The sequence below is a fragment of the Schistocerca cancellata genome, chromosome 3, assembly GCF_023864275.1.
Source record: "Schistocerca cancellata isolate TAMUIC-IGC-003103 chromosome 3, iqSchCanc2.1, whole genome shotgun sequence".
NCBI classification, from domain to species: Eukaryota; Metazoa; Arthropoda; class Insecta; order Orthoptera; family Acrididae; genus Schistocerca; species Schistocerca cancellata.
The window spans coordinates 718007974-718034962 of record NC_064628.1 but is presented as its reverse complement, the minus strand read 5'-3'; the positions used below and the strand labels follow the sequence as shown (position 1 = coordinate 718034962).

The window sequence follows — 26989 nt, the reverse complement described above, 5'->3', positions numbered from 1 at the left end:
AAACCAGTCTCAGGACTGAAGATCACAACAAACAGCCATTCATCACACCAACTACAAATTTTGTCTACGTCCTCTTGTATCCTCCTACAGTCACTCAACTTCGACACGTTCCTGTGCACAGCAGCGTCATCAATAAACAACCGCACATGCCGCTCTCCGTGTCCACCAGATCATTTATGTATAGAGAAAATAACAGCGGTCCTATCGCACTTCCCTGTTGCACTCCTGATGATACCCCTGCTTCTCACTCCTGGTGATACCCTTGTCTATGATGACCACTCACTTTCGAGGACAACATATTGTTTTCCATTAATGCTCATATCTTCATTAACAGTCTGCAGTGTTGCACCGTGTCAAATGCCTTCCGGGAAGATAGAAATATGGAATATGCCTATTACCGTTCATCCATAGTTCGCAGTATATTATGTGAGAAGAGGGCAAGCTGAGTCTGAGACGAGTTGCTGGGACAACGTGGTGAATCGGTTTCAGCTGATAATAAATTGTACCTCGTTCATCCTTACGTTAACAATTAAGTGAAAATTGTGCTATGTATTCCTCCGTTACCTCATTGGAGTCTCCTCCCGCGGAATATAAATAACGACCTGTCGTGCGTGCGGTTATTACGGTATGTCTGTGCTTTAGCCTCGGTGCTCTAACATTACCTTACCGGTGTATTTAACTTCCGGCTGCGCTGCCCTGTACGCCGTTGGGATCCAAGCTACGGGAGGATTAGGCTACAGGCTGTAATGGTACTTGAATTACGTAACCATTGAGGCACCTCACCTCAACCTCTCGATACCAGCAATATTCTACTGTGTTTCTGTAAAGTAGTTAACATATTTCTGAGACAACATTCAGATTTAATTTCATTAATGTAGAGGTACTTTGATACATCGATATGTTTATATTGCAATGATATTATTCTTATGTGTATTCTTTCTTTTGTCACTACGATGTTTGGCGTGAGTCTGATTTTTGGGCGCGTAAGCGGTTATTGGAGAGTCAAGTCTTGGTCTTCATGTTGAAAAGCCACAAAATGTAGTCAGTTTATGAAATGTGAACTTTAACAGTGAGGAAGATATTTTCAACTATGTTTTATATTGTAAAGTGATGTTGCAACAAAAGTAATAAAAAAGATGTGTAACTTAAATTCGGAGTGCTGATTACTTTTTTACATCACCATTGTCTTAACTTGCAAAAGTTAAATCTTCAAGAATGGTTTGTGAAGCGCATCTATAAAACTTTTGAATATCGCAGAATAACACTTAGGCCTCTTTGCATCCGAGCTTGGAATCATCACTACCTAGATTTTCGACGATTTGAGCCATGAGTTCACAACGAGACCAGCTTGGGAAACACGAAAAGATGAGTGCCTAGTTTATCCATTATTTCATGAAATGACTTTATTAACTATGCTCTAATGACACCTGCCACATAATATAACTTTGTTGTTGCCCGAAAATGCAATATCTAGCAGCGTGAGCAACACTACAATCATAATTAATTTTTTACCTTTGTTGTGGTAGGGTTGTTAGAAGCTGCAGCGTCAACATATCGTAGCAGTCCAACAACAAAACTTCAGATTCCGTGCTCATGAGCAGCAGCCCAACAGTATAACTCCAAATTTCATTTAGTACAATTTTTAGCAACAATGAAATAATACACGGCTGAACTCCGCTGAAAAAATGTAAATTTCTTTTGGCATTGTTGGCTGTGATTTCCTTCGAGGTGTCTAAGCCGCATGTCGGAAAGGGTCTTCTTCCTACGCGCACGATGCCCGTCTCCTTGTGTATATGTGAGAGTTGTGTCGTATGTGTATTTTCAGAGTGTAGGTAGGTGTAATGGATGCACGTAGTGTTAGGTTAATGTTATATAATAATGATGATGATGAGAGAAGGGAGAGGGTGAAACTCGGTGCCGACTCACAGCCTAATCCTCTCAAGTAGCACAAAGGAGGCTGCCAAGCTTAACATCCTATCCGACAAAGGATCACCATCAAGATTGCCATATGCCTTCACTTCATGAAACACTGCGGAGGGGTTTGGAACGTAATGATTGATACATAAACGGAGGTTATTTCCAGTGGCGTCACATCTGGTGTAGTTGCACTGCGCCCAACTTAAGAGTGCTGATCAGGCATTTGTTTACATTTGGGTTAAACGTGCGATGAACAAAGTACAGACTGTTGTGGGTTGGCAGGAGAGCCAACACCGTGTTATTAGAGGAAGCCGAAAGGCACGCGTTTTAGCTCACGCAGGTTGGCGTGAGGTCTGGAACAGGACAAGGAAATTAGAATTTAGAAAAAACGGACGTAGCTGGTGGAATACTTAACTTTAATCCATAAATGGTGAACGTCGCTCTTGACTGTACATCATTCACAATATCAATAGTAACTGAACATGGCGCCTTGCTAGGTCGTAGCAAATGACGTAGCTGAAGGCTATGCTAACTATCGTCTCGGAAAAAGAGAGCGTATTTTGTCAGTGAACCATCGCTAGCAAAGTCGGTTGTACAACTGGGGCGAGTGCTAGGAAGTCTCTCTAGACCTGCCGTGTGGCGGCGCTCGGTCTGCAATCACTGATAGTGGCGACACGCGGGTTCGACGTATACTAACGGACCGCGGCCGATTTAAAGGCTTGGAGAGGGCTTGAAAAGAAAACAGAAAATGACATTGCGCAGTTTAGCACTTGAGACTGCTGTGTCGGTAGCGTCTGCTTACAGAGCTGTTCACAAACTCGAACTAAAGCCTTGCAACGTAACGACAGTGCAGCGACTGGCCAATTCATTTAATGTAGTTTGAGTATGGTGGACAGGTTGATCATGAAATACTCTTTCTTTCTGGTGAAGCATGTATGTATTTAGCTGGGTACCTGACCTCACAAAGCAATCGACGTTTGACTTCTGAAAAATATCATTAGTGACAACAACAGCCTCTGCATGGGGACTGTAGTATCCTCAAAAACTCTCGTAATACTGTCATAGACACATTGACAGTGTGTCCTCTTGCACTCTCCTTCAATGAAATAACAATAGGTAATTTTGTTAATTGTAAGTTCTCTGAAAAATACTCACATTCAAATTATAAGTTTGAAGGAAAAAGATTTTTTGTTGTCTAAAATCTACCCGCCACAGTGTCTGAGAAACTGCTGCGTATGTAGCGATGGGAGCCTATCACGTCGGGCGCAGTGCTTGCGTCCTATATGAATGACCCGGTATTAGTGTATTATGTCGGATAATCATGCTGAATATAGTATGCATCACTAGAAATTGAGTTGTTAAAATACTGAACCTCGTATAATATCACAATATCGGTAAGTTTCATAGTTATTTCTGTACTATCACAGGTATGTTTTGGATAAATGATTACTCCTCTTCAAGAACGTTTACAACTTGTCTAATGAATAATTGTTACGTTCTTCGGTAAAACCATTCTATTACGGAGTTGTACGACATGTGTAGTTCAAGAAACAGTGTAAGCTACAATATTAATGGGCACAAATAAATGATCAAATATAAACAAACTCGCCTACACCCGGAACCAAACACACTACCCGTTGCGCTAATCGGGCGGCGTTGCCTCATTTTATTGAACGAATATTCTTGTCCTGGATTCAAATACAGTGTCTCCCAACTCGTCATTCGTTTATGTCCATTTTTTGAGAGAACATAAGCACAGGATGCAATATCATTACAAACAGATTTTGTACTGCTATTTTACAAGGATGCGAGCGATGAATTTATCTTCGCTCTGCATGATCATACAGTCGTATATTACCATTCTGTCGTTCTTGGAGCAATTTGTGAAGACAAATACTAAGGGAAAAATTGAAGCCAACAACTATTTTAGATGGGATTCGTACCAGCAACGTCTGTTACTTACTGATTTCTTTTCTGCTTTGCATAACAGTGTGGTTCTCATTTCCAGTGACTAAGACGACATTGATTTTGTCTTTAGTAGCCTTAGATAACTCCAACTGTATAAGGTAAGAGCAGTGTCGGCTCAATTGGTTGATTATTTATTTGACTTCCACGATCTTTCCAAGAGACAACTCTACATTTCGGATTTAGATGCAGGAAAGGATAACATATTGTTTTCATTATTTTCTCTGCCTGGACGTTCGGATTTGGTTGCAGCAAAAAATATTATCGAACAGCCTGTTGTCGTTGTATTTATCTCTTTATCCTTCTCTTTCTGGATGTACGCTTCCGTCGCACATGGCGGGATATACATTAAATACAAGTAAGAATGAAAAATGAGACCTTGAGCGGCTGAACTTGTCCCTCTCGACTTCAGCCCGCCCGCTGATACATAGATTTCAATACAATCCACAATTACCTTAGACTTTGTGAGCATTTTGAAACCATACGATCACCCGCATATATTTGTCATCTTATTAAAAAAAAGTATATAATTTACACAGTCAATCAATGCATTCAGTATCACAGCTAAAATTTTTTACTTACTACGGGTCCGGACGTTGCTGAAGCTAAGATGTCAACGACCAGATGTCACTACCAATGCATCAGCACCTGAAACGAGAGATTTCTATGGACATCACACTGCTTGAGGATGATAAATTACTGTGAAGTTGTAAGGAAATGTACTCATCGATTATAACTGACATGTTTGGTCGGTATCAACACAAAATGACGAACAATGCATGTCTAAAGATCAAGACACAAAAAGATAACATTAAATGGGTGGGATCTGAACTGAATAAGTATGATTTGAAGCACTTAACCAAAAGAAAATTAGGGACAAATCACCGAACGAACTCGGATAATGATGCTGACCATCTTCCTCTGGAGTGAAAATCATTCGTTGATGCACTTGTTGGATTTCACTATTATTATTTAGATAAGTTTCATTTCCAGTGTTCGACTATTCTTTTCCTATTCTCTTTCAAAGCTGGCTCCATAACGCAAGTCAAAAATTAAAACTCATTTTTATTTGCCTGATCAGAGATCCACAACTGTCAGCAAAGAAAACCGACAGAGATAAAACAAGTTAAATCCTTCTTTTTCACTGATTATGTATTCCCTCAACGTTGCAACATAATGCAGATTTTATCGTGTTAAGTAGTACGAGCCCTTGCAATTTTACGCTTCTCGTCTATCGCGATAGATGCTACTTATATCTCAGAAGTTGCTCTATACGATCACTGTTTCTGCTGCCTTCATGTATGGCACATTCCATCTCTTCATGACTTAGCGGAAATCACAACATGGACATCCAGTCGAAATTGCATTGCAATGAACCAAAGCGGTCTGAATCCATAATTAGATCATTCACAAAGTGATAATACTGTGTTTGTGATATACAGAGCGCCCAAGTCAGAAATAACAATTCTCTCATGCGGCATGGAGGAAATGAATTCATACAACGCCTTTCAGTAACACAACAAAACTTTTTTGTCACTTTCGATTTAGCATCCTGTCACACAGCAGCACCCTTAAATCTGGAGCAATAACTCAGTTTTTACAACAATGTTTTTATGATAACGAAAAAAGAAACGAGATGTGACTTTGTTGGAACAACCATTCTGTAATTCCCCGTGTAGTGCATTAGGAACACAATGGAACATACAAATGAATATTGTAGAAAAATTTTAAGTGTCACTGTGCTCGCAAAGAGAGACAGATTTCGATTTCCATGTTGAACCTATTTTTGTTGTTTCTTATACAATTTGCAAACGAATAATGGAAAAACTTCTTCATCGGGAACAATTCTCCATTTATGTACCTTATGATATTAGCACAGATGCATTCTCCTCGTAGCATCACCACAACAACAACTCGAAGAATCTGTTTCTGTCATTTCTCCCATTTGTTCATTTTCCTGTATTTCTCACCCAAGTACATTACAGACGCACACGCACATGAGCTGACATCAAGACAGGACACTTAACTCTCGCGACGCAAAAGCAAGCAACACTATGTTTTGGTGCAGAGAATATCAGTGCGTGCGTCAGTAACTGGTTTCAACATAGGCCTGTTGTCGCAAATGTGGCCGACCTTATTCACTGCAACGAACTGCTAGCGGTGTGGAAACACATTTGCCGAAGTTGCGAGTGATTTAACACGTTTAAGAATAACGCAAACAGGACTCGGTTACAACATCCTACGCGCACGGACCCGAGACGGAAGGCGACGGAAGAACGAAAACAGACGCTACTGCGCGCTAAACTGACTGTCGACCGCACTGTAACGGAGCAGCCTGAAACACGTCAGCTGCAATCTTAAAATTTTAATGTAACACCTTAAACCTCAATCAACTTCTGCTACGTGTCTAACATGCACGTTCAGGGTTTTCGGTATCGTTGCTTTCGAGATAGTGGAAAACCGGGGTGGAATGAATATTTATCAATTCCAAAACAACCTGTTTCCAATAAGAGAGGCGGGAGAAAGGTAATGAGACTAGCAACACTGCGAGCGTTCTGTCAACGCAGTGTTGTCACTTGTCTAGAGAGGTGTGTACATCCCTTCCACATGATCAGTTCCAAGTTTCAGTTCCGTATTACAAAAATGGAACACCGGAGTTTATAGCAATGTTATGCCATCAAGTTTCGCGTAAAACTTGGGGAGCAGGTCGCTGTGGCCGAGCGGTTCTAGGCGCTTTAGCCCGGAACCGCGCTGCTGCTACGGTCGCAGGTTCGAATCCTGTGTGTGATGTCCTCAGGTTAGTTAGGTTTAAGTAGTTCTAAGTCTAGGGGACTGATGAGCGCAGACAGTGCTCAGAGCCATTTGAACCATTTGAAACTCGGTGAATCCGCGAGTGTGACTTTTGAAAAGGTCTATGGGGAACATTCATTATCAAGAGCACAAGCTTTTTGCTGGGACAAATCATTTTTGGAAGGCCGAGGACACGTTAAAGATGAACCTCGCTCAGGGAGACCTTATATATCAAAAACAGGCGAAAACGTCGAACGTGTGCGTGCCCTAGTGAGATGAGACCGACGTTTAACAATAAGGTTGATGGGTGAAACGTTTAACACTTCCACAGTAAATTAAAATTTGACCGAGTTTACTCGTGCGAAAAGTTTATGCCAAAATGGTGCTGAAAATCTTGATAGCTGAGCAGAAGACCAATGAAAGAAACGTGTGCCTTGATCTTTTTGAGAGGACTGCCACTGACCACGAATTGTTCATTCGTGTGATCAGAGGTGATGAATCCTGGATTTTTGAGTACGATCCTGAGACAGAATAGCAAAGTGAGGAGTGGCACATTGAGACATCTCCTCTGCCGAAAAAAGATCGAATGAGCAAATTAAAGATCAAACATTGCTGATCAGCTTTTTTGACTGGGATATATCGCGCATAAAGAAGTTGTTTCTCCGGGGCAAACTGTCAACCAAGTGTTTTACAAAAATGTCCTTGAAGGCTCAGCAAAATGGTGAATCAAATCAGTCTGGACATGGATGCTGCATCACTCCCCATGTCACATGGCCACTTACATCAAGGATTTTTTGACCTCAACGGGTATTCCTTTTGTTCCACAGTTCATACGCCCTATTCATCTGACCTAAGGCCTTGTGATTTTTTTCTTTTCCAGAAACTGAAAAATGTCTTAAAAGGAACTCATTTTGGGACTCTAGAGAACATTCGAAAGACTGCACCCTACCATTTGAAGCATTTCAGCGCTGCTACCAGTACTAGGAACAACGACTCCGTCGGTGTATAGCTGCCGAAGAGAGCTTCTCTGAAGTGGCAATATCGCTGTTTGAAAAAAAAATAAAAACTTTGGTAGATATAAAATCAGTCTCGTTGCTTTTGTCACATACCTCGTACACTGCTGGCCATTAAAATTGTAGTATCAGACTAGATGGTAAAAAATGAAAATTTGCTTATTGTGCTTCTACAGTACAGTGATTTGAGGGTCTAGAAAGTGCGAAATATATTACACAGAGGTGACACATCTGGAAGCAATAATTATTCTAACACGGATGGGTACTGAGGCGAACTGGACTTCTTAGGCAACTGCGCGTACGTCATTCCAGCTCTATATCAGAGTCCATTAACCGTGGTGGTTGGTGAGAAATAGTGAGGCAGTCCCTCGGCATCCCATTTCCAAATGTTTGGAATGGGTGGCAGATCTGGAGAGCTGCTGGCCAGGCCAACCGGCTAAAACCCTTTGTATCGAGATAGGTCAGAAAGCATAGGAGATATGCAGTACTGCATTATACTGTTGAAAGATAACGTCACACGCGAGGCTTCGAAGACGGCGAAGTGCAATCTGGCAACACTCGTCCTTCTCCTGAGGAGCCTCCACACAGGGATACATCTTGCGTCATATTGTACTGGAACATACTGAAGAGACAATGTGGTTCCATTCCTGTGTCCTGTGTTTTCTTTGGGGCGCCTCTCTTTGCTGCCTCGTCAAGAGAAGCCGCAACAGCGGTCGACGTGCTGACAGTTTGTGGTGCTCCAGACGTCGTCCCAGTGTGCGTGCGGATTTTGTGTTGCTATAAACAAATACATTCCCTGACTCAAGGTACATAGCTGTACGATTCTGCACGGCCGAGCGAACAACGTGTTCGCCGCGCGGGCTTAGCCGAGAGGTGTAGGGCGCTGCAGTCATCGGCTGTGCGGCTGGTCCCGGCGGAGGTTCGAGTCCACCCTCGGGCATGGGTGTGTGTGTTTGTCCTTAGGATAATTTAGGTTAAGTAGTGTGTAAGCTTAGGGACTGATGACCTTAGCAGTTAAGTCTCATAAGATTTCACACACATTTGAACATTTTTGAACATGTTCATCCTTCGGGGCTGCTGAAATCATGTTTGGCTTTGACAAAGGCCTTCCTGAAACAGTCGATTACATATACGCATGTCAGTTGTCGGATCCCGACCAACACGGAAAAGTAAACCGTTCTCTAGTTTAAGTTAAGATTCCGCCGATGTCGAATTTCGATTTGTCTTCATTGACATTACTCCTTACACGACGCATAGCACATTTTCTTCTTTTAAAAACATGAACATTGGATACTATTTTCTGAACGAGAAATCCGCTGCCTTATGTTTCCTTATTATGTTGGTCTTATTCCTATTTGCTTTGTGTGGTTGGACTGAAATGCTAATCATTTGCGTATCCTAGTTGTGGTATACGCTACACTCCAACTTGACATTTGTTTCATGCCGCCTTCTTGACGTTCTTTGAAGCTAGCAAACGTACCTCGCGCGCGATTTTTTCACTGAGCTATCGTCGTAGCGCCAGCCAGTGCACACGAGACGATATGAGACGTCCGAGGCTTCTTGTAGGCCAGTTAATCGACGTGAATGAGCTACTCGAGAGAGGCACGCCGGGGCCAGTGGGTGTCACACAGATCCAGCGTTACGTAAGACAGCTGGCTTGCATATCGCCATGCGCAAGGACGGACGGCGGAGTGGCATTGCCACCCGAATTAGCGCGGCCCGCGGCGCTATCGGGGGCAGCGGGCGCCTCTGGCGGGCCTACGTGCCGCCCCCGGCGTCGCCGCCGCCTCCGCCTTCCGCGCTCGTCAGTGAGGCGTCCCAGCCATCAACTACTGCGGCAACTACCATCACGCTATGTAAATACACTGACGAAAAATAATCCCAACACTAAAATACAATTAATGTACGGCAATGAAATTTCGGGAATACATTTGTATAGGAAACATATTTAAGTGATAAATAGTGAAACATCACAGGTTAAGGTAAGCGTGAGATCAGCCATTGCAAATGTGAATTGCTGGTGCATTAATAACTGGTGTAACTGCCAGAATGTTGAATGCAAGCATGCAAACTTGCATGCATTGTGTTGTACAAGTGCCCAGTGTCAGTCTGTGTGATGGGGTTCCATAACTGTTGCGCTTGGTCTGTCAATTCAGGGATGGTTAATTCTGTTTATAGATGATGCTGGAGTTCTCGTCCGATGATGTCCCATGTGTACAGAGCAGGCCAAGACAATATGCCGACACTCCGTAGAGCGTGCTTTGTTACAATAGCAGTATATGAGCGAGCGTTATCCTGTTGGAAAACATACCCTGGAATGCTGTTCATTATGGCAGCACAGCAGGTCGAATCACCGGAAAACATACCCTGGAATGCCGTTCACGATGGTACCACGACAGGTCGAATCACCATATTGACGTACAAATTTGCAGTCACGGTGCTCCTACGTTCATACGAAATTACATCCCAGCCTACAACTCCAAGTATAGGTTCAGTGTGTCTAGCACACAGACAGGTTGACTGCAAGTCCTCAACTGCCCTCATTCTAACCAACACAGGGCCATCACTGGCACTGAAGCAGAATCAACTTCCATCAAAAACCACTGCAGATCTTCACCTTGCCCTCCAATGAGCTCTCGCTTAACATCGCTGAAGTCGCAAATAACGTTGGTTTGGGGTCAGTGGAATGCATGCTACGAGGTACTGGGTCTCATCGAAGTAGCCAATTTGTAACAGTTCATTGTGTCCCTGTGGTGCCAATAGCTTCCCAAATTGCTGCTGCAGCGCCAGTACGGTGCGCAAGAGCCATACGCCGAGCCGGCCAGAGTGGCCGTGCGGTTCTAGGCGCTACAGTCTGGAGCCGAGCGGCCGCTACGGTCGCAGGTTCGAATCCTGCCTCGGGTATGGATGTGTGTGATGTCCTTAGGTTAGTTTGGTTTAATTAGTTCTCAGTTCTAGGCGACTGATGACCTCAGAAGTTAAGTCGCGTAGTGCTCTGAGCCATTTGAACCATACGCCGAACACAGTGGTCTTACCTGTCGGTACTGCCAAGTGGCTGTTCGGAGCTCAGTCTTCTTGGGACCGTACATTCTCGTGACCACCGCTGCCAGCTGTCATGTACAGTGGCTACATTCCTGCGAAGTCTTTCTGCAGTATCGCTGAAGAAACATCCAGCTTCTCGTAGCGCTATTTCACGACCTCGTTCAAACTCAGTGAGGCGTCGATAATGGTGTACTGCTCATAAATGGCGAACAGACTCCTTACCGTATGATTACATAATTTCCTATCAGTCTCTGTAAGCAATTACATACATTAAATATCTGAGAGTATTCGATTTAAGGCGGAACAACCACAGAACATTAGGCAATGCAGACGCCAGACCGAGATTCATTGGAAAAATCTTCAGAAAGTGAAGTCCACCTACGAAGGAGGTAACTTAGAAAACCCTCGTTCCGATCGATATATGAGTATCACCCGTCAGCCAGGGATCAATTCCAGATAGTACTGATACAGGAAAGAAAGATGGTCTAAAGAAAGATAGCGTGTTTCATCCGAGTGTCGTTTAACACTAGGTTACTAAACCCTCGAAAATTTAAGATTGCAGTTGGTATCAATCCGAGGTTCTCGCCAATCTGATATTTACTGTTTTGTGTGTGACATACGACTGGAAACCTTATAATTGTAATAAGCTAATGCATAAACTATAAATTATGACTTCCCTTGAATGATATATGGAGTATTGAAATTTACGATGGTGTAGTAACATTTCCCCCTTTAGTGTTTTACGGTTAGTAAGGGCGAAAGCGTCACCCAACACCTGTGACACCTGCTAAAAAAACGGGCGTTATGCATCACGATGACTTTTATTGTCAAAATTCCAAGACCGTACGTCCCCTAATGCACGACCGCTACAGTCGCAGGTTCGAATCCTGCCTCGGGCATGGATATGTGTGATGTCCTTAGGTTAGTTAGGTTTAAGTAGTTCTAAGTTCTACGGGACTGATGACCACAGCAGTTAAGTCCCATAGTGCATAGAGCCATTTGAACCATTTGTCGTCCCTTGATGAGTCAACCAAAAAATTTCTTCTAGTCACATACAGGGAGTCCCACAAGGTTTACGCTGTTTGAACTTCAATAACACGAGCAAAAACAACAAAAACTATAAATTTTAAAGTCACACAGTCGGTCACAACGTTATCGATGATGATATAGTGTTGAAATGTTTAAAATGTCCTCCATCGTCTGTTTCACACCAGTCACTGTTCCTTAAAAAAATAAACGTCCTGCATGTCACACCACATTGATAACCCAGGGACATCAACAGCTCGTTCTTCCGTAGCATGGGGATTATCACTAGTCCAGTACACATAGTTTCGCAAATTAATGCTTACATTCAATTTAAACGTCATCTCATCAAACCAAACAATGACATCAGGTTATGACGATTGACGGATCGTTTCATTCATCGCGTGAAGCAACCTGGGAATGTAGGGTATCCACTTTTCCTGCTTTAAAATGCGATAAACAATTGATTTGCTTACACCTGATTCACGCGCAGCGTGCCCTACGGACTTCTTTGGGGATCTTGTGAAGGCTTGCACCACTTTGTCCACCCCTCTTCCGTCCGCTACTCACTTCTTCCTGCCACGCCGTTCCTACATCAGATAACGCACACTTTCTTCCCTCTCAAATTTGTCGCGTAATTTCGTTGTTGTTACACGTGACGGTGCCGCAGTAGCAAACTCTGCCCCCTATCGTCTCTTCACTTCTTTCATGTTTTCACATTTCAAATAATACTTTAAAATCCACTTTCTTTGCTCCAGCCGTCACTGGTAACTGAAAATAAACAAATGAATGGCTACATCAACTAGTTATGAGAGCACCATACATCTGCAGTTGGATCAGATTACCATTAATACCTCCTCAGTTATTAAAGTTCAAACACTGTAACGCCTTTGTTGGACATCCTGTGTATTTCGCGAAAAAAAATATGAATGCAAAATTACAGAGTTTCGAACCCGCACGGTAGCTTACCAACAATTATCCTTCCTACGGACCGTTCGCTACTGCAAAGTGCTTGCTGAGTATAGATGTAGATTAGCTTGTTGAGGCTTGACGGTTCAACAAACTTTCACTTCTCTACATAAATTTGTCATCTCTTTTCATCTCAACTAAAGCTGCCGAGGTAAGCGATGCGTGATGTTTGCGCCGGTACCGATGGAGAGAGTGAAACGTTCATTTCATTTTCTACTCGTCGTTTAGCCTAGGTTGTGAACCGTGAAGTCTGACGCACGAATAGAACGCACACACTCATAGAGACAAATCATGTAGTTTAATGCCCCGGAGATTTACTAGGAAAGTTTAACGGCTGGAATAAGATTACATAACTACACTACTAAACTCACTCTAAATAATGGTCGACAGTCTCGCTATGACCCGCTAGACGGAGTTAAAGTTCCCTCTACTCCCAAACCAACGATTAATATACTCCGTCCTTACCCGACTGCTTTCAAAATACCCTGACCCGACAACTGGACACCGCTATCAGTTCAAACGCACTCCAAAAGACTCCTAACAAAATTCGCCGGTAAGCTCCACATAGATAGCATACTAGATCCTGGCCGCAACCCATTTACAAGGATCACAGAAAGATCAACCCATCGCCGCCAGACTGGAAAAAAGCCATTGTTCCCGGAAAGACGACTGCCTCTGGTGACCATGACGGCGGACACGAAAAGCACGCAGGCGCGGCAAGGAAATGATATCTCACGAGTGGAGAATGAAGTAAACGTCAGGAGTTGGAGCCATTCAGACGGCGACAACAACAGAACAAAAATCGTATTATTCAATGTATTAAGTTGATGCGTAAGTTCATGATTTTTTTTCTGTAAGTTTAATAAACGCAACAGATGCATATAACAGAGATTTTGGTCATCAGTGATATATTTTCCTTCAGTATTAACAACAGTCTGCTAACGCTGGGGTAACTTTCGATTCCGCGACTGCTTTTTAGGCGAAGAATTTGTCGAGCCATGTTCGGGGCGCATTTTCAAATAGTTCAAATGGCTCTAAACACTATGGGACTTAACATCTGAGGTCATCAGTCTCCTAGACTTAGAACTAATTAAACCTAACTAAGGACATCACACACATCCATGCCCGAGACAGGACTCGAACCTGCGACCGTAGTAGCAGCGCGGTTCCGGACTGAAGCGCCTAGAACCGCTCGGTCACAACGGCCAGCGGGCGCATTTTCATCCGGAAGTTCGTTGAAGGTTGTTCGATAGAGAGCGGAAAAGGTGAAAATCTCAGGGAGCAAGATCAAATGAGTAAGATGAGTGTGGAATAACATCCCAAACCAATTCCTACATCGCGTTTTTTGTCAGTTAACAGTACGACGGCGGGCGTTATCGTGGAGTAGCATCACTTCACGCAGTCTATCTCGTCGCGGTTTTTGGATTACGTCTGCAAAGGGTTTCACTTGTTGACAATAAAGCTCACCAGTGATGGATACACCTCGGGGAAGCAGTTCATAGTATACCACACTCTCACTGTTCCACTAGAAGCATAACGTTATCTTCTGTGGGTGCGCTTAGGTCTTTGTACAGGGAGTTCCTGTTTTACTTGGACCTAACCATTGCTTTTTTTCCCCTTATGTTAACATAAAGACACCATTTCTCGTCACCAGTAACGATACAAGGTAGGAATGGTTGGTGTTGTTCACAAGTCAATCGATGATGACCAAGTGGAGATCCACATATGGCTACCCGCAGACTTTTGTGATTTTGGTTTAGAGCATGCGATATCCACACATCCGATTTTTGAACCTTCTCAATTACTTGCAAATGTTGCACGATGTTGGAAAGATCACAGTTCATCACATTTGCCAGTTCTCGAGTACGCTGGTGTAGATCGTTAAGGACTGATGCCTTAAGCGATGTTCATCAAACGTCCTGGACATGGAGAGTCACTAGTATCAAAACGATCCCTACTGAAACGAGAAAACCATTTTCTTACCGTGCTCTGCCAAATGGCATTGTCCCCATAAAAGGCACAAATGTTTCTGGCTGCTCCGCTCTGTTAACCCTCTACTGAGCTCTGATAGAAGAATATGTTGGAAATGATCCGATTTTTTCACTCGGCGCTCCACATTCTATCGTCCATAGCTCCACCGACTATCTCCAAATGACTTAATGACGATATGTGAAGCCAAATAGCTACACTGAATTACAATCGAAAAATGACAATCGATAAATAAACCCATAGCAACAGGAATCATGATGATGAGGTCTCATACTCCGAGGAGCGTAGGGGACGATGCGGTAGACCCGCACCGCCGCACTAGGCAAAGTCCTAGCGGAGGTGGTTTGCCATTGCCTTCCTCCGACCGTAATAGGGATGGATGATGATTAAGACGACACAACAACACCCAGTCATCTCGAGGTAGGAAAAATCCCTGACCCCACCGGAAATCGAACCCGGGACCCCGTGCGCGAGAAGCGAGAACGCTACCGCAAGACCACGAGCTGCGGACAGCGACAGTAATACCAATATGCAAATCAAAAACGCTACGAACGTACGCACCAGCCTAATACATTTACACTGTAATTTCCTGTCAAACCTACCATATAGTTGTAGAATTGAATTCATCTCATACACTCGTCTGCTATGCTGGCGCAAATAGTACCTTAGCTCCTTAAAAATTAGTTTATGCGTGCATCTTGGTAATTAACGAAGATTCGAAAACGTACTGATCTTCGTTACAAGGACCACCATTCCTGCTACTTAGACGAAAGAAGGTTAGAAATATCTTTAACGAATCGAATAAAAACGTTTCTCACCCCACCTTGAGTACCGATATAACAGAGTACTTGCACGTCGATATAATATCCTCTTTTCATTTCTTTATAAAACAACGTTATTTTCAGCTCGGGACAAACTGTTTCATTGTCCATAGGCTGTATGACACTCTACCTTACGCGGTCATTCAGTTACTCAATTATTCACTATGAGGATACGAGGAAACTGCTCACAATTTTCTGTGATTTGTTAATACTTCTATATGCAGCTGCCAATGGAGGAATTTAAATAAACTTCTTTAAAAGTAACGAAAGCGTTATTAGAGAAAAATGTGAGTCCTGTTTTAACACACTAAGCAGTATTCAATGGTAACTGGTACATTAATTACTTTGGACACAAGCATAGGCTGCAATCGAAAGGTACAACAGACAGCCCTGCCAAATAGAAGCATGCGTACGGGTACGAGCGCCCACCAATAGTACAGAAGATTGTGTTTCTAATCTCAGGTAAAGACGCTAAACGACGACTATTTTATTTGTCAGTGGCTATCATAATCGTAATTGGTATCACAGGCCAGTGTAGTTCAACAAAGGAATTTTCGTAGAAATACTGTTTGTTAAGATACAAACAAATCAAGAACAAATTCAGACTGCCAACAATAACCGTAAAACATTTTATGATCTTAATACTATTTAAATCACCGAGTTGTTTATTATGGAATTTTGACGAACAATTTGTGCAAAACCAACAAGTCGAGTAACGTTAATTGTCTCTCCTACGTTCATTTCTCAGGATTTCGTGTGGTTCACTAGCCTGTTCCAAGTCTTTTAATAGGAAACCTGCCGGACAAGTGCATAATTTTCAATGGTGACTGCAGACAAATTACCTAATACATTTTAAACGCCTACATCACAAAAAGGTGCGATAGCAAGAAAAGAAATTTGGCTCAATGATATTGTCTCGAACGTAACAGTTTAAGACAACAACGATAACATTCGTTTAAAAGTGCAAAACATATTTTTCCGCACTACTGCAGATTTGAAACGCACTACGTGTATTGTAATCCTGTAGCTGCACCCAAGAATGTACTTGAATATGTAACGTTTCCTTATCAGCGTTTCGATGTGAATAAATCTATTTTTATGTTGCACATTTGTTGCGTTCAGAAGGCATGTTCGGATGCATTTCGCGATTTCGAGCATATTTGCAAACTGGACACCTTAGTATGTTGCCTCTCCTCACACCAAGAGGTTTTTTTTTACTTCTATTGCAGCAAGCAGAGCGCCACACGAAGTGAGCCGTCGATGCTCAATGGCACGACGAGTTTCATAAAGAAATTCAAAACAATCTTAGCTATAAAACTTAAGCAGCAACATAAACAAATTCTTGAAAACTAACTTCAATAACCATCTGTATATCAGAATTACCAAGAATAGCAGTTGTAAATATCGGTAAGTTTGCAGCCAAGAGACTGGTATCTCAGTTCCCATAGCTCTTTACATAAAGAAAAAAAAGTTACAGTCGTAAAATAAGATGCTGTCAATTTTATGTTGACCATTCGTAAAATGAAATCATGTAGTCTAATCTGCATCCTAGACCATTTTTTGAGGTGGACGCGGACACACTAGTAGTACTGAAGAGGATCGGTGCAAAGCTCCACGCGCTCTGCGGGGCGACTGTCATTATTGCAACGTACTAGTCTACTTCCTGCTGTAATTCTGAAACATGTAATGCGATTTACGTTTCAACAGGCTTACCCGATTCACAGACGGCTAACGATACTAGTTCCTTCCACTGTGTAAGATTACGTTAATCTGTACCTAATGGTCTCGTTAAAGCCTACACACAAAACGAATATTTCTGCTCTCTATCGCGGAGATAATGTCCAGCAGAACACGGAAACTGATTTGCAGTATGCCACTAATTAATCACAATAGGAACGGAGGAAAATAAGCTCTAGCGCGGATTTCTTTAGTTTAACAACGTAGTATGGGAATCTTTAATTAGTTATTAACTATTCCACAATGCAGAAAAGGCGTGACACCAGACTGTCCGTTTCCAGAAATCACGCACCATTAGTGTCGTAAAGAAAATGTATTTATAGGCGATGCAGCAAGAGGTCTTACACAACAAGTATTTTTAATTGTCGCTCAAGGTTTAAATAAAACATTTAAAACTTGCTGTCAGATCTGTGTGCTGGACCAGCACTACATCTCTGGCAAGTGCTCTACTGACTGCACGACTCACTGCCCGCCCTCACAGCCGATAGTTCCTCTCTTACCCTCCACACGTCAACGAGGGAGACGAAGAACCCGCGCAAGTAAGGCTGTGAGGGCGGGTCGCGAGTCGTGCTCGGATAGCTCAGTCGGTAGAGCACTTGCTCGCGAAAAGTAAAGGTCGCATGATCGACTCTCGGTCCGGCATAGTTTTAATTTCCCAGGAACTTTCAAATCAGCATCCATTGGGTTGCAGAGGAAAAACTCATTCTAAAAACATTTAAACATAAACTCAGGCGAACATTATTTGTGGATGGTAGAAAAAATATTAACTGAGATGTGTGTCGATATGTTGTAGAACATCTCATTTCAACGTCTGCCAACTAACCGAATGGTTAATTATCTGTAACTAACCGGTGCGAAAACGCTTCTAGATTATTAGAGGTACGAATCAGTAAACAGCACGTAAACATTCGTTTACACAATTTTTGCGAAATTCCTAACTAGATATCCGACATTAGAGTAATGCAAGTTTGTATGAATAGCTCAAGCGCGTTTTGTACGGACCGGTGCCAGCGAGAAGTTTTGAATGTTTAGTCAGAAACGAGGCGCAAATCGTACTACAACAGCACTCCTAAATACCTGGTAAATTACTGGAACGTATTCTTCACAGTTGGTCCACGAAAATGTCTTTCAAAGCTTTTATTTATTTTGTCACAAACATTGCAAATATTTTGTACAATTATTTATGTTTTGCTAATTACCTAACAGCTAAATAATTTACAATAGGTGAACACACTTTTCATTCAGTAAAATAACTAATACATTAGGTGGAATACACTGTGGGGCGACGGTGCTGTCAGCTCTCATGTCCTTCCTCCACTCATGCAAAAAAAGAAAGAAAAACAGCCAGCCGATAAGTTTCCTGAATAAGAAGAAAACAGACAAAGCTGATTAACTACAATCTACTCTCTTCTTGATGACACTTCAACTGCTGTGCTGAAAAATAACTAGCTGTTGTTCCAGGAATTTGAAATGAACTACACTTTAAACTACATTAGGGTGATGAAATGCCTTCATTTTAATTAACAATATCACCCTGTATTCATAACTGTGTACCGAATCAAAATTGTCCAAATTCAGCCAACCATTTATACCTACCAACACTCTACACATGCTGGAATTAAAAGGCCGTGAAGGTCTTCATTCCAGACAAAGAATTACACCGATATTACGGGCGAAATTTCATTAACTAAATTATCGTGACGCGATTAAAAAATTCCTTCCGTAATACAACATTATAGTCATCCGAGACACGCAATGTAGTGTTCTGGTGAACAGCTAACCAAGACTGATGCACTGCGGCTGCTTACGGCGAATGATCCGCCTTTCTGCAGGAATACTACAGACGTATCTCCGTGCGACCCAGAGCCTAGAACTACGAAACGCCTCTACTTCGTTCGAAAATCGTTTACAGCTTTGCAATTTGAAATTTTACTAAACAAACATATGTTATTTTTGATAGAGAGTTTTTTTAAGTGAAGATGGGAAATTAACAACCGTCTGTTTTACTAAACAGAACTAACAAAATTTAAAAATTTTGCGGACCATAGCTTTCAACTTTAATATGGGAAGTTTAAAACTCACTGTATCCTAAAATATTCTTGCTACAAATGCTAAATTTGGTACGGCTTTATTAATTTCTTAGCTGAAAATAGTACTGAAATTTCTGGATTGTATATCAATTCTCAAGGTCAGTTAATCTTCCACATTTCTATGTTTTATAGTAGAAGATCACATTTTTCTCGACAATTTGGAAGTAAAGAAAATATTAAAATTTATGTTAAAATAGACAGACTCTGAAAATTTCAGGTTTGTAGCTATCGCTTGCGGCGATCTTAAAAATTACGAAAATAGAGAAATAACTATAGAAATACTTTTTAAACTTGGCATTAGATACTTTCACATACACTGATCAGCCAGAACATTATGATCACCTGTCTAACAGCCGGTATGTCCACCTTTGGCACGGATAATAGCAGCGACGTATCTTGGCATGGAAGCGATGAGGCCTTGGTAGGTCGCTGCAGGGAGTCAGCACACTTAAAGTCACCTCATTCCGGGGCGGGACGCGATGAGCTCTGACGTCACATTCAATCACATATCAGATGTGTTTGATATGGTTCAGATCTGGTGGCTTCCGACGCCAGCACATCAATTGGAACTCACCACTGTGTTCCTCGAACCACTGCAACACACTCCTCGTCTTGTGACATGGCGCATTATCTTGATGAAAAATGCCACTGTCATCGAGAAACATGATCGTCATGAAGGGGTGAACGTGGACTGCAACCAGGGCACGATACTCCTCAGCTTGCATGAGTTCCACTTAACCCATGGATGCCAACGTGAATGTTCCCCAGAGCATAACAGAGCCGCCGCCAGCTTGCTTCTGTCCCGGATTCGCGCCTTCCCATCGCCATGATGAAAAAGTATCGGGCACCGTCCCACTATGCAACGCTCTACCACTGCGCCAACGTACAGTGTCGACGGTCACGTGCCCATTTCAGTCGTAGTTGCGACGTCGTGGTGTTAACATTGCCACATGCATGGGTCGTCGGCTGCGGCGACCCATAGTTAGGAGTGTGTTCGGTGCACTGTGTGTTCAGACACACTTGTATTCTGCCCAGCGTAAACGTCTGATGTTAGCGGCCTGCCCTCTTTTAACAGTCTGCCCAGCCTACGGCGTAGGGCATCTGTAATGAGGAGTGGTTGCCCAACCCCACGGCGTCTGGACGTCGTTTACCTTGGTTTCGCCACGTGTTGAAGACACTCACCATAGCACTCCTCGAACAGCCGACAAGTAGTGCAGTTACCGAAATTCTCGTGCAGAGCCTTCGGACCACCAAGATATGCTCTCGGTCAAACTCAGACCGCGCGCTTTGCCCATTCTACACACGGACAGCACGCTCATCAATACTACATGCACCGAGTGTGTGTCTGACTAGCAGTCATTCCTCGCCAGGTGACGTCTGGACGGGTTTATATCGATAGTAGATCGGTGGTCGTATAATGTTCTGGCTGATCACTGTAGGTCTGCAATGATTAGACTAAAATGTTACACAGATCACATATCAGATACTTTTGGTGATCCTATGTTGCACAATCGTTTATCAGCAAAGGCAACGCCACGCCTAGCACGGGCTGCCACACGCAGTAAGGGGAAGACCCCTATCCACTGCGCTCGAGAACCATTACCGCCTCCGCTACGTACAGGAAGGCCTATTTGCATTTTTGCATATTATTTACAAACAAATGTAATCGATTAGTAAATGTACAGATTCAATAATCCATTACAGAGAGAATATGGTCAAATTAACGCAGTTCTGCACAGAGCGTGTTTTGAAACAAGTCGACATGAATATAATGGGTATGAGACCCTTCGTTTCACCAGCGAGCACAGTCACTAAGTGTTGTCAAGATATATTTCAGAGTTAACTACGTTCGTCGCGTGAAACTGATTACAGATCACGTTTATAAGTTCGCGCCGTTCCCTTGCTCTTAGTTTCACATTTATATCGTTATCCACGAACTGGCGAAAACCATGGTACAAATTTTGGTGCCAACGACCTTTTTTGCACATGGCTTCTATAGTTATTACCTACCAGTGGGAGCATAGGGAACTTATGGAGCATCTATAACAGTGGAACTGGAGTTCACAAACAGTAAATTTATGGAAGAACTTTAACTTTAGCGTAAAAGCGCTTCATGGAAATCTTAATTTACGAGTTGTACATAAAAATAATAAAGTATTCAAATGTAGTCTTCAATGACAAAAATTATAACAGAAATGAACAACGCATCAGAATGAAATGAAATAATAAAATGAAGGATAAAGAAAAATCGTTTGTTACATTACTTGTACAGAACAATGTAAAAATTTGATGCGCTCAGAGAGAGAGAGAGAGAGGGAGAGAGAGACAGAGAGAGAGAGAGAGGGAGAGAGATAGAGAGGAGTGACGCCATCCTGTCGTGTATCCAGGTGCAATCTCTTCCTGACTGCTATTATTTTCAAGACTGGACGCATCTGGAGGCCATGTTTGCTTTTGATTGTAGTGATCTCTGCACTACGGCTATGTATCTCAAGTGAAGTTTGCCATTGATTATGTCTATTGTTTTACTGAACGAGTTTTTGTGGACGTTTCTCGACATTTTGTTTACCGTCCTAGTCTCCGTCTCTACACAGTCCTTTAATCGATGAGTAGACAATAATGTCAGAACATGAGCGCACCGAAAATGACGAGTCAACTGCACTCTTACGCCAACAGATTGCAGTCAAAATTAGTGGTGGTATGTTCCCTTAGACATCATTTACGCGGAAAGATGTGGGTCACCCAGCATGAGACGCGTGGTCCCGCAAAGGAGGACAATTCACCATATGCCCGGAACATTGTATTCCCCTGTTTTTTAAGCTACAATATCCTATTGCCTGTACAGCTAGCAAGGCAATGAACTGCTGACATAAAGTTGATTTTATTTTTTATTTATTTATTTATTGCCAAATTATAGACCTGTTACCTGATGCTTAAAACAGGTCGTACATCTTACAATTTTCGTTTTTCATCTTTTTACAATTTTCTTTTCTTTTGTTTTATCTACAACATTTACAAAGAAAGATACTTTTCAAAATTACAATAATTTAAGGTTGAAATATAAATAAAATTTTGTTGTTTTTTTTAAGAAGAATATGAAAAGAAGATAGGATAGAGGAGGTATTTGTTAATACCATCACCGAATGTGACTGACAGTGAACACCTCGGAATGGTCTCTTCGAGCCGTTGACGGCCACTTACACACACACACACACACACACACACACACACACATACACACACACACACAAAACACACATATACACACACAAATGTTTATTAGTAGAGAAATAATGTTGCTTATCCTATTTATTACTAATCCTATGTATTAACTACTTTAGGTGCCCATCCATGAACAGCATTTGGTGATTTCTTGGCTAGATCGCCAGCACCTTATGCTTATTTACTGTCACATCACAGCTTCCTCCTCCTGTTCCTCCTCATTGTCACTATTTTCGCTGTCACTGTGGGTATCGTTGTCCACCCTCTGGAGATTGTTGTTACGCTGCACATAGGCATGTCTGTAATGTCGTGTCCGCATGTACTCCTCATGCGTTGTTTTTGAAATACTGTTTGTTAGTGCGTTTAATTGTGCCCATTGTTCTTCGTCTCTTATTGCTGTGTATATATCTATGTCTGTATCTCTGTAGTCTAAGTGTAGTGTATGTTTATTGTTCGCGTATTGCCCGCAGAAAAAGACACTGTGTTCTGGGGAACCTTCTTCCCCGCATGTGCACGTAGGTGTCTGCCTCAGACTCACGCGGTTTAAGTGCGTGGGATAAGGTCCGTCTCCGGTTAAGAAATGTACCATACAGCGATTGCTTGTTACCCTAGTTTCCTTGACTTAATTTTACTAAGCACGATTGGAGACGCTTTGGGATAATTTGACACTTGGGCACAAGAAAGTGCCGCCTCAGCCACAATGTGCGGCATCGGCAGGAGGTCGGTGTGAATACTCGCACGTCACCGTTCTAACTTGGACGTCTAGTCTAGGGAAAAAGCCGTGTCCGTGGACACCATAGGCCAGAAACAAGGGCGCCGCGTCCCTCGTTCTTTGCGAGCTGCGATCTGCCAAAACAAATATCGCTTCGCCTGAAGCTGAACAGGATCCAACGTGACGTCAAGGCAGCGCCTAATACGTGGCCATACGCCACAGTCTCTAACCAAAGGCCGCCACCACTTGCGCAAACACGCAACTTGTCTTCTCGACAAAGATGCTGCTAAATTAAGCAACTACTCTTTCGTTGTGATGAGGCCTCAATGAAGATCTTATAAGCAACAAACATTTTTAGCGACTCATTATGCGAAGTTAGCTCCCGCTAGCAAGTCAACACGATTGTCACTGTCGCATGTTTATCTCAAAATCCCACGCTAAACCACGTTTGCCATGAAATTTTCCGTAGAATATCTGAATGCAGCAATAGTATTTTATGTGTTATGATAGGAAGTGAAATAGGCTGATATAGTAATAAATTTCATAGTCTAACATTTGAGCCCACTAAAAAGCATATTCCAGAGAACTGTAAAAATTACGAATTCTGTGGTGTCACCGCCAGACACCACACTTGCTAGGTGGTACACTTTAAATCGTCCGCGGTCCGTCAGTATACGTAGGACCCGCGTGTCGCCACTATCAGTGATTGGAGACCGAGCGCCACCACACGGCGGGTCTACAGAGACTTCTTAGCACTCGCCCCGGTTGTACAGCCGACTTTGCTAGCGATGGTTCACTGACAAATTACGCTCTCATTTGCCGAGACGATAGTTAGCATAGCCTTCAGCTACGTCATTTGCTACGACCTAGCAAGGCGCCATTACCAGTAACTAATTGATGCTGTAAAACATGTACCGTCAGGAGCGATGTTTCCCAATTATGGATTAAAGTTAAGTATTCCAGAAGCTACGTACCTTTTTTGCTAGTCTCTATTCCTTTAACTGTTCCAGACCTCACGCCAGCCAGCGTGGGCTTAAACGCGTGCCTTTCGGCTTCCTCATAGTGGCTTGGCTGTCTTGCCAAGCCACAACAAATTCCTTAACGATTCTTTATTTGTATTTTCTTGAACTTCAACTAAGAACAAAGTTAACTTTAAATTCAGAAGAAGGCAATACTTACCTCCTTCACATGTGCAAGTATATTGCAGTTTATAATTCAGTCTTTCTTGTTCTGTAGAAAACTGCATATTAAACTATCATCACTCTTTTTCAATAGAGTGCAAATTTTCTCACTTCTATTTTAACACAACATACTGAACTGCAGTTGTTGTACCCAGAGGTGAACACCAGGTATTTTCGTTTCCAGAACTGTCAGCTATAATAACGTGATTCAGCATATTGTACACTACTGGCCATTAAAATTGCTACACCACGAAGAGGACGGGCTACAGAAGCGAAATTTAACCGACAGGAAGAAGATGATGTGATATGCAAATGGTTATCTTTTCAGAGCATTCACACAAGGTTGGCGCCAGTGGCGACATCTACAACGTGCTGACATGACGAAAGTTTCCAACCGATTTCTCATACATAAACGGCAGTTTACCGGCGTTTCCTGGTGACACGTTGTTGTGATGCCTCGTGTAAGGAGGAGGAATGCGTACCATCACGCTTCCGACTATGATAAAGGTCGGATTGTAGACTATCGCGATTGCGGTTTATCGTATCGCGACATTGCTGCAAGCGTTCGTCGAGAGTCAATGACTGTTAGCATAATATGGAATCGCTGGGTTCAGGAGGGTAATACGGAGTGCCGTGCTGGATCCCAACGGCCTTGTATCACTAGCAGTCGAGATGACAGGCATCTTAGCCGCATGGCTGTAACGGATCGTGCAGCCACGTCTCGATCCCTGAGTCAACAGATGGGGACGTTTGCAAGACAACAACCATCTGCACGAACAGTTCGACGACGTTTGCAGCAGCATGGACTATCAGCTCGAAGACCATGGCTGCGGTTACCCTTGACGCAGCATCACAGACAAGAGCGCCTGCGATTGTGTACTCAACGACGAACATGGGTGCACGAATGGCAAAACATCATTTTTTCGGATGAATCCAGGTTCTGTTTACAGCATCATAATGGTCGCATCCGTGATTGGCGACATCGCTGTGAACGCACAATGTAAGCGTGTCTTCGTCATCGCCATACTGGCGTATCACCCGGCGTGATGTTATGGGGTGCCGTTGGTTACACGTCTCGGTGACCTCTTGTTCGCATTGACGGCACTTTGAACAGTGGACGTTACGTTTTAGATGTGTTACGACCCGTGGCTCTACCCTTCATTCGATCCCTGCGATACCCTACATTTCAGCAGGATGCACGACCGCATGTTGCACGTCCTGTACGGGCCTTTCTGGATACAGAAAATGTTCGACTACTGCCCTGGCCAGCACATTCTCCAGATCTCTCACCAATTGAAAACGTCTGGTCAATGGTGGCCGAGTAACTGGCTCGTCACAATACGCCAGTCACTACTCTTGATGAACTGTGGTATCGTGTTGAAGCTGCATGGGCAGCTGTACCTGTACACGCCATCCAAGCTCTGACTCAATGCCCAGGCGTATCAAGGCCGTTATTACGGCCAGAGGTGGTTGTTCTGGGTACTGATTTCTCAGGATCTATGCACCAAAATTGCGTGAAAATGTAATCACATGTCAGTTCTAGTATAATATACACTCCTGGAAATGGAAAAAAGAACACATTGACACCGGTGTGTCAGACCCACCATACTTGCTCCGGACACTGCGAGAGGGCTGTACAAGCAATGATCACACGCACGGCACAGCGGACACACCAGGAACCGCGGTGTTGGCCGTCGAATGGCGCTAGCTGCGCAGCATTTGTGCACCGCCGCCGTCAGTGTCAGCCAGTTTGCCGTGGCATACGGAGCTCCATCGCAGTCTTTAACACTGGTAGCATGCCACGACAGCGTGGACGTGAACCGTATGTGCAGTTGACGGACTTTGAGCGAGGGCGTATAGTGGGCATGCGGGAGGCCGGGTGGACGTACCGCCGAATTGCTCAACACGTGGGGCGTGAGGTCTCCACAGTACATCGATGTTGTCGCCAGTGGTCGGCGGAAGGTGCACGTGCCCGTCGACCTGGGACCGGACCGCAGCGACGCACGGATGCACGCCAAGACCGTAGGATCCTACGCAGTGTCGTAGGGGACCGCACCGCCACTTCCCAGCAAATTAGGGACACTGTTGCTCCTGGGGTATCGGCGAGGACCATTCGCAACCGTCTCCATGAAGCTGGGCTACGGTCCCGCACACCGTTAGGCCGTCTTCCGCTCACGCCCCAACATCGTGCAGCCCGCCTCCAGTGGTGTCGCGACAGGCGTGAATGGAGGGACGAATGTAGACGTGTCGTCTTCAGCGATGAGAGTCGCTTCTGCCTTGGTGCCAATGATGGTCGTATGTGTGTTTGGCGCCGTGCAGGTGAGCGCCACAATCAGGACTGCATACGACCGAGGCACACAGGGCCAACACCCGGCATCATGGTGTGGGGAGCGATCTCCTACACTGGCCGTACACCACTGGTGATCGTCGAGGGGACACTGAATAGTGCACGGTACATCCAAACCGTCATCGAAACCATCGTTCTACCATTCCTAGACCGGCAAGGGAACTTGCTGTTACA

The 26989-nt window shown here is 43.5% G+C and overlaps 2 protein-coding genes across 2 annotated transcripts in view; one reads left to right on the top strand and one right to left on the bottom strand.

Annotated features, from left to right (window-relative positions):
• The window catches only part of LOC126176535 (peroxisomal leader peptide-processing protease-like), a 1185809-nt gene that overhangs the window by 809712 nt on the left and 349108 nt on the right, over positions 1 to 26989 (bottom strand). Inside the window, exon 3 of the mRNA XM_049923692.1 lies at positions 4465 to 4546. The gene's annotated coding sequence lies outside the window, so the exon portion shown is untranslated. The remainder of the gene's footprint in view (positions 1 to 4464; positions 4547 to 26989) is intronic.
• Positions 1 to 26989, top strand: part of LOC126175730 (ion transport peptide) — a 356525-nt gene that overhangs the window by 149286 nt on the left and 180250 nt on the right. The window lies entirely within an intron of this gene.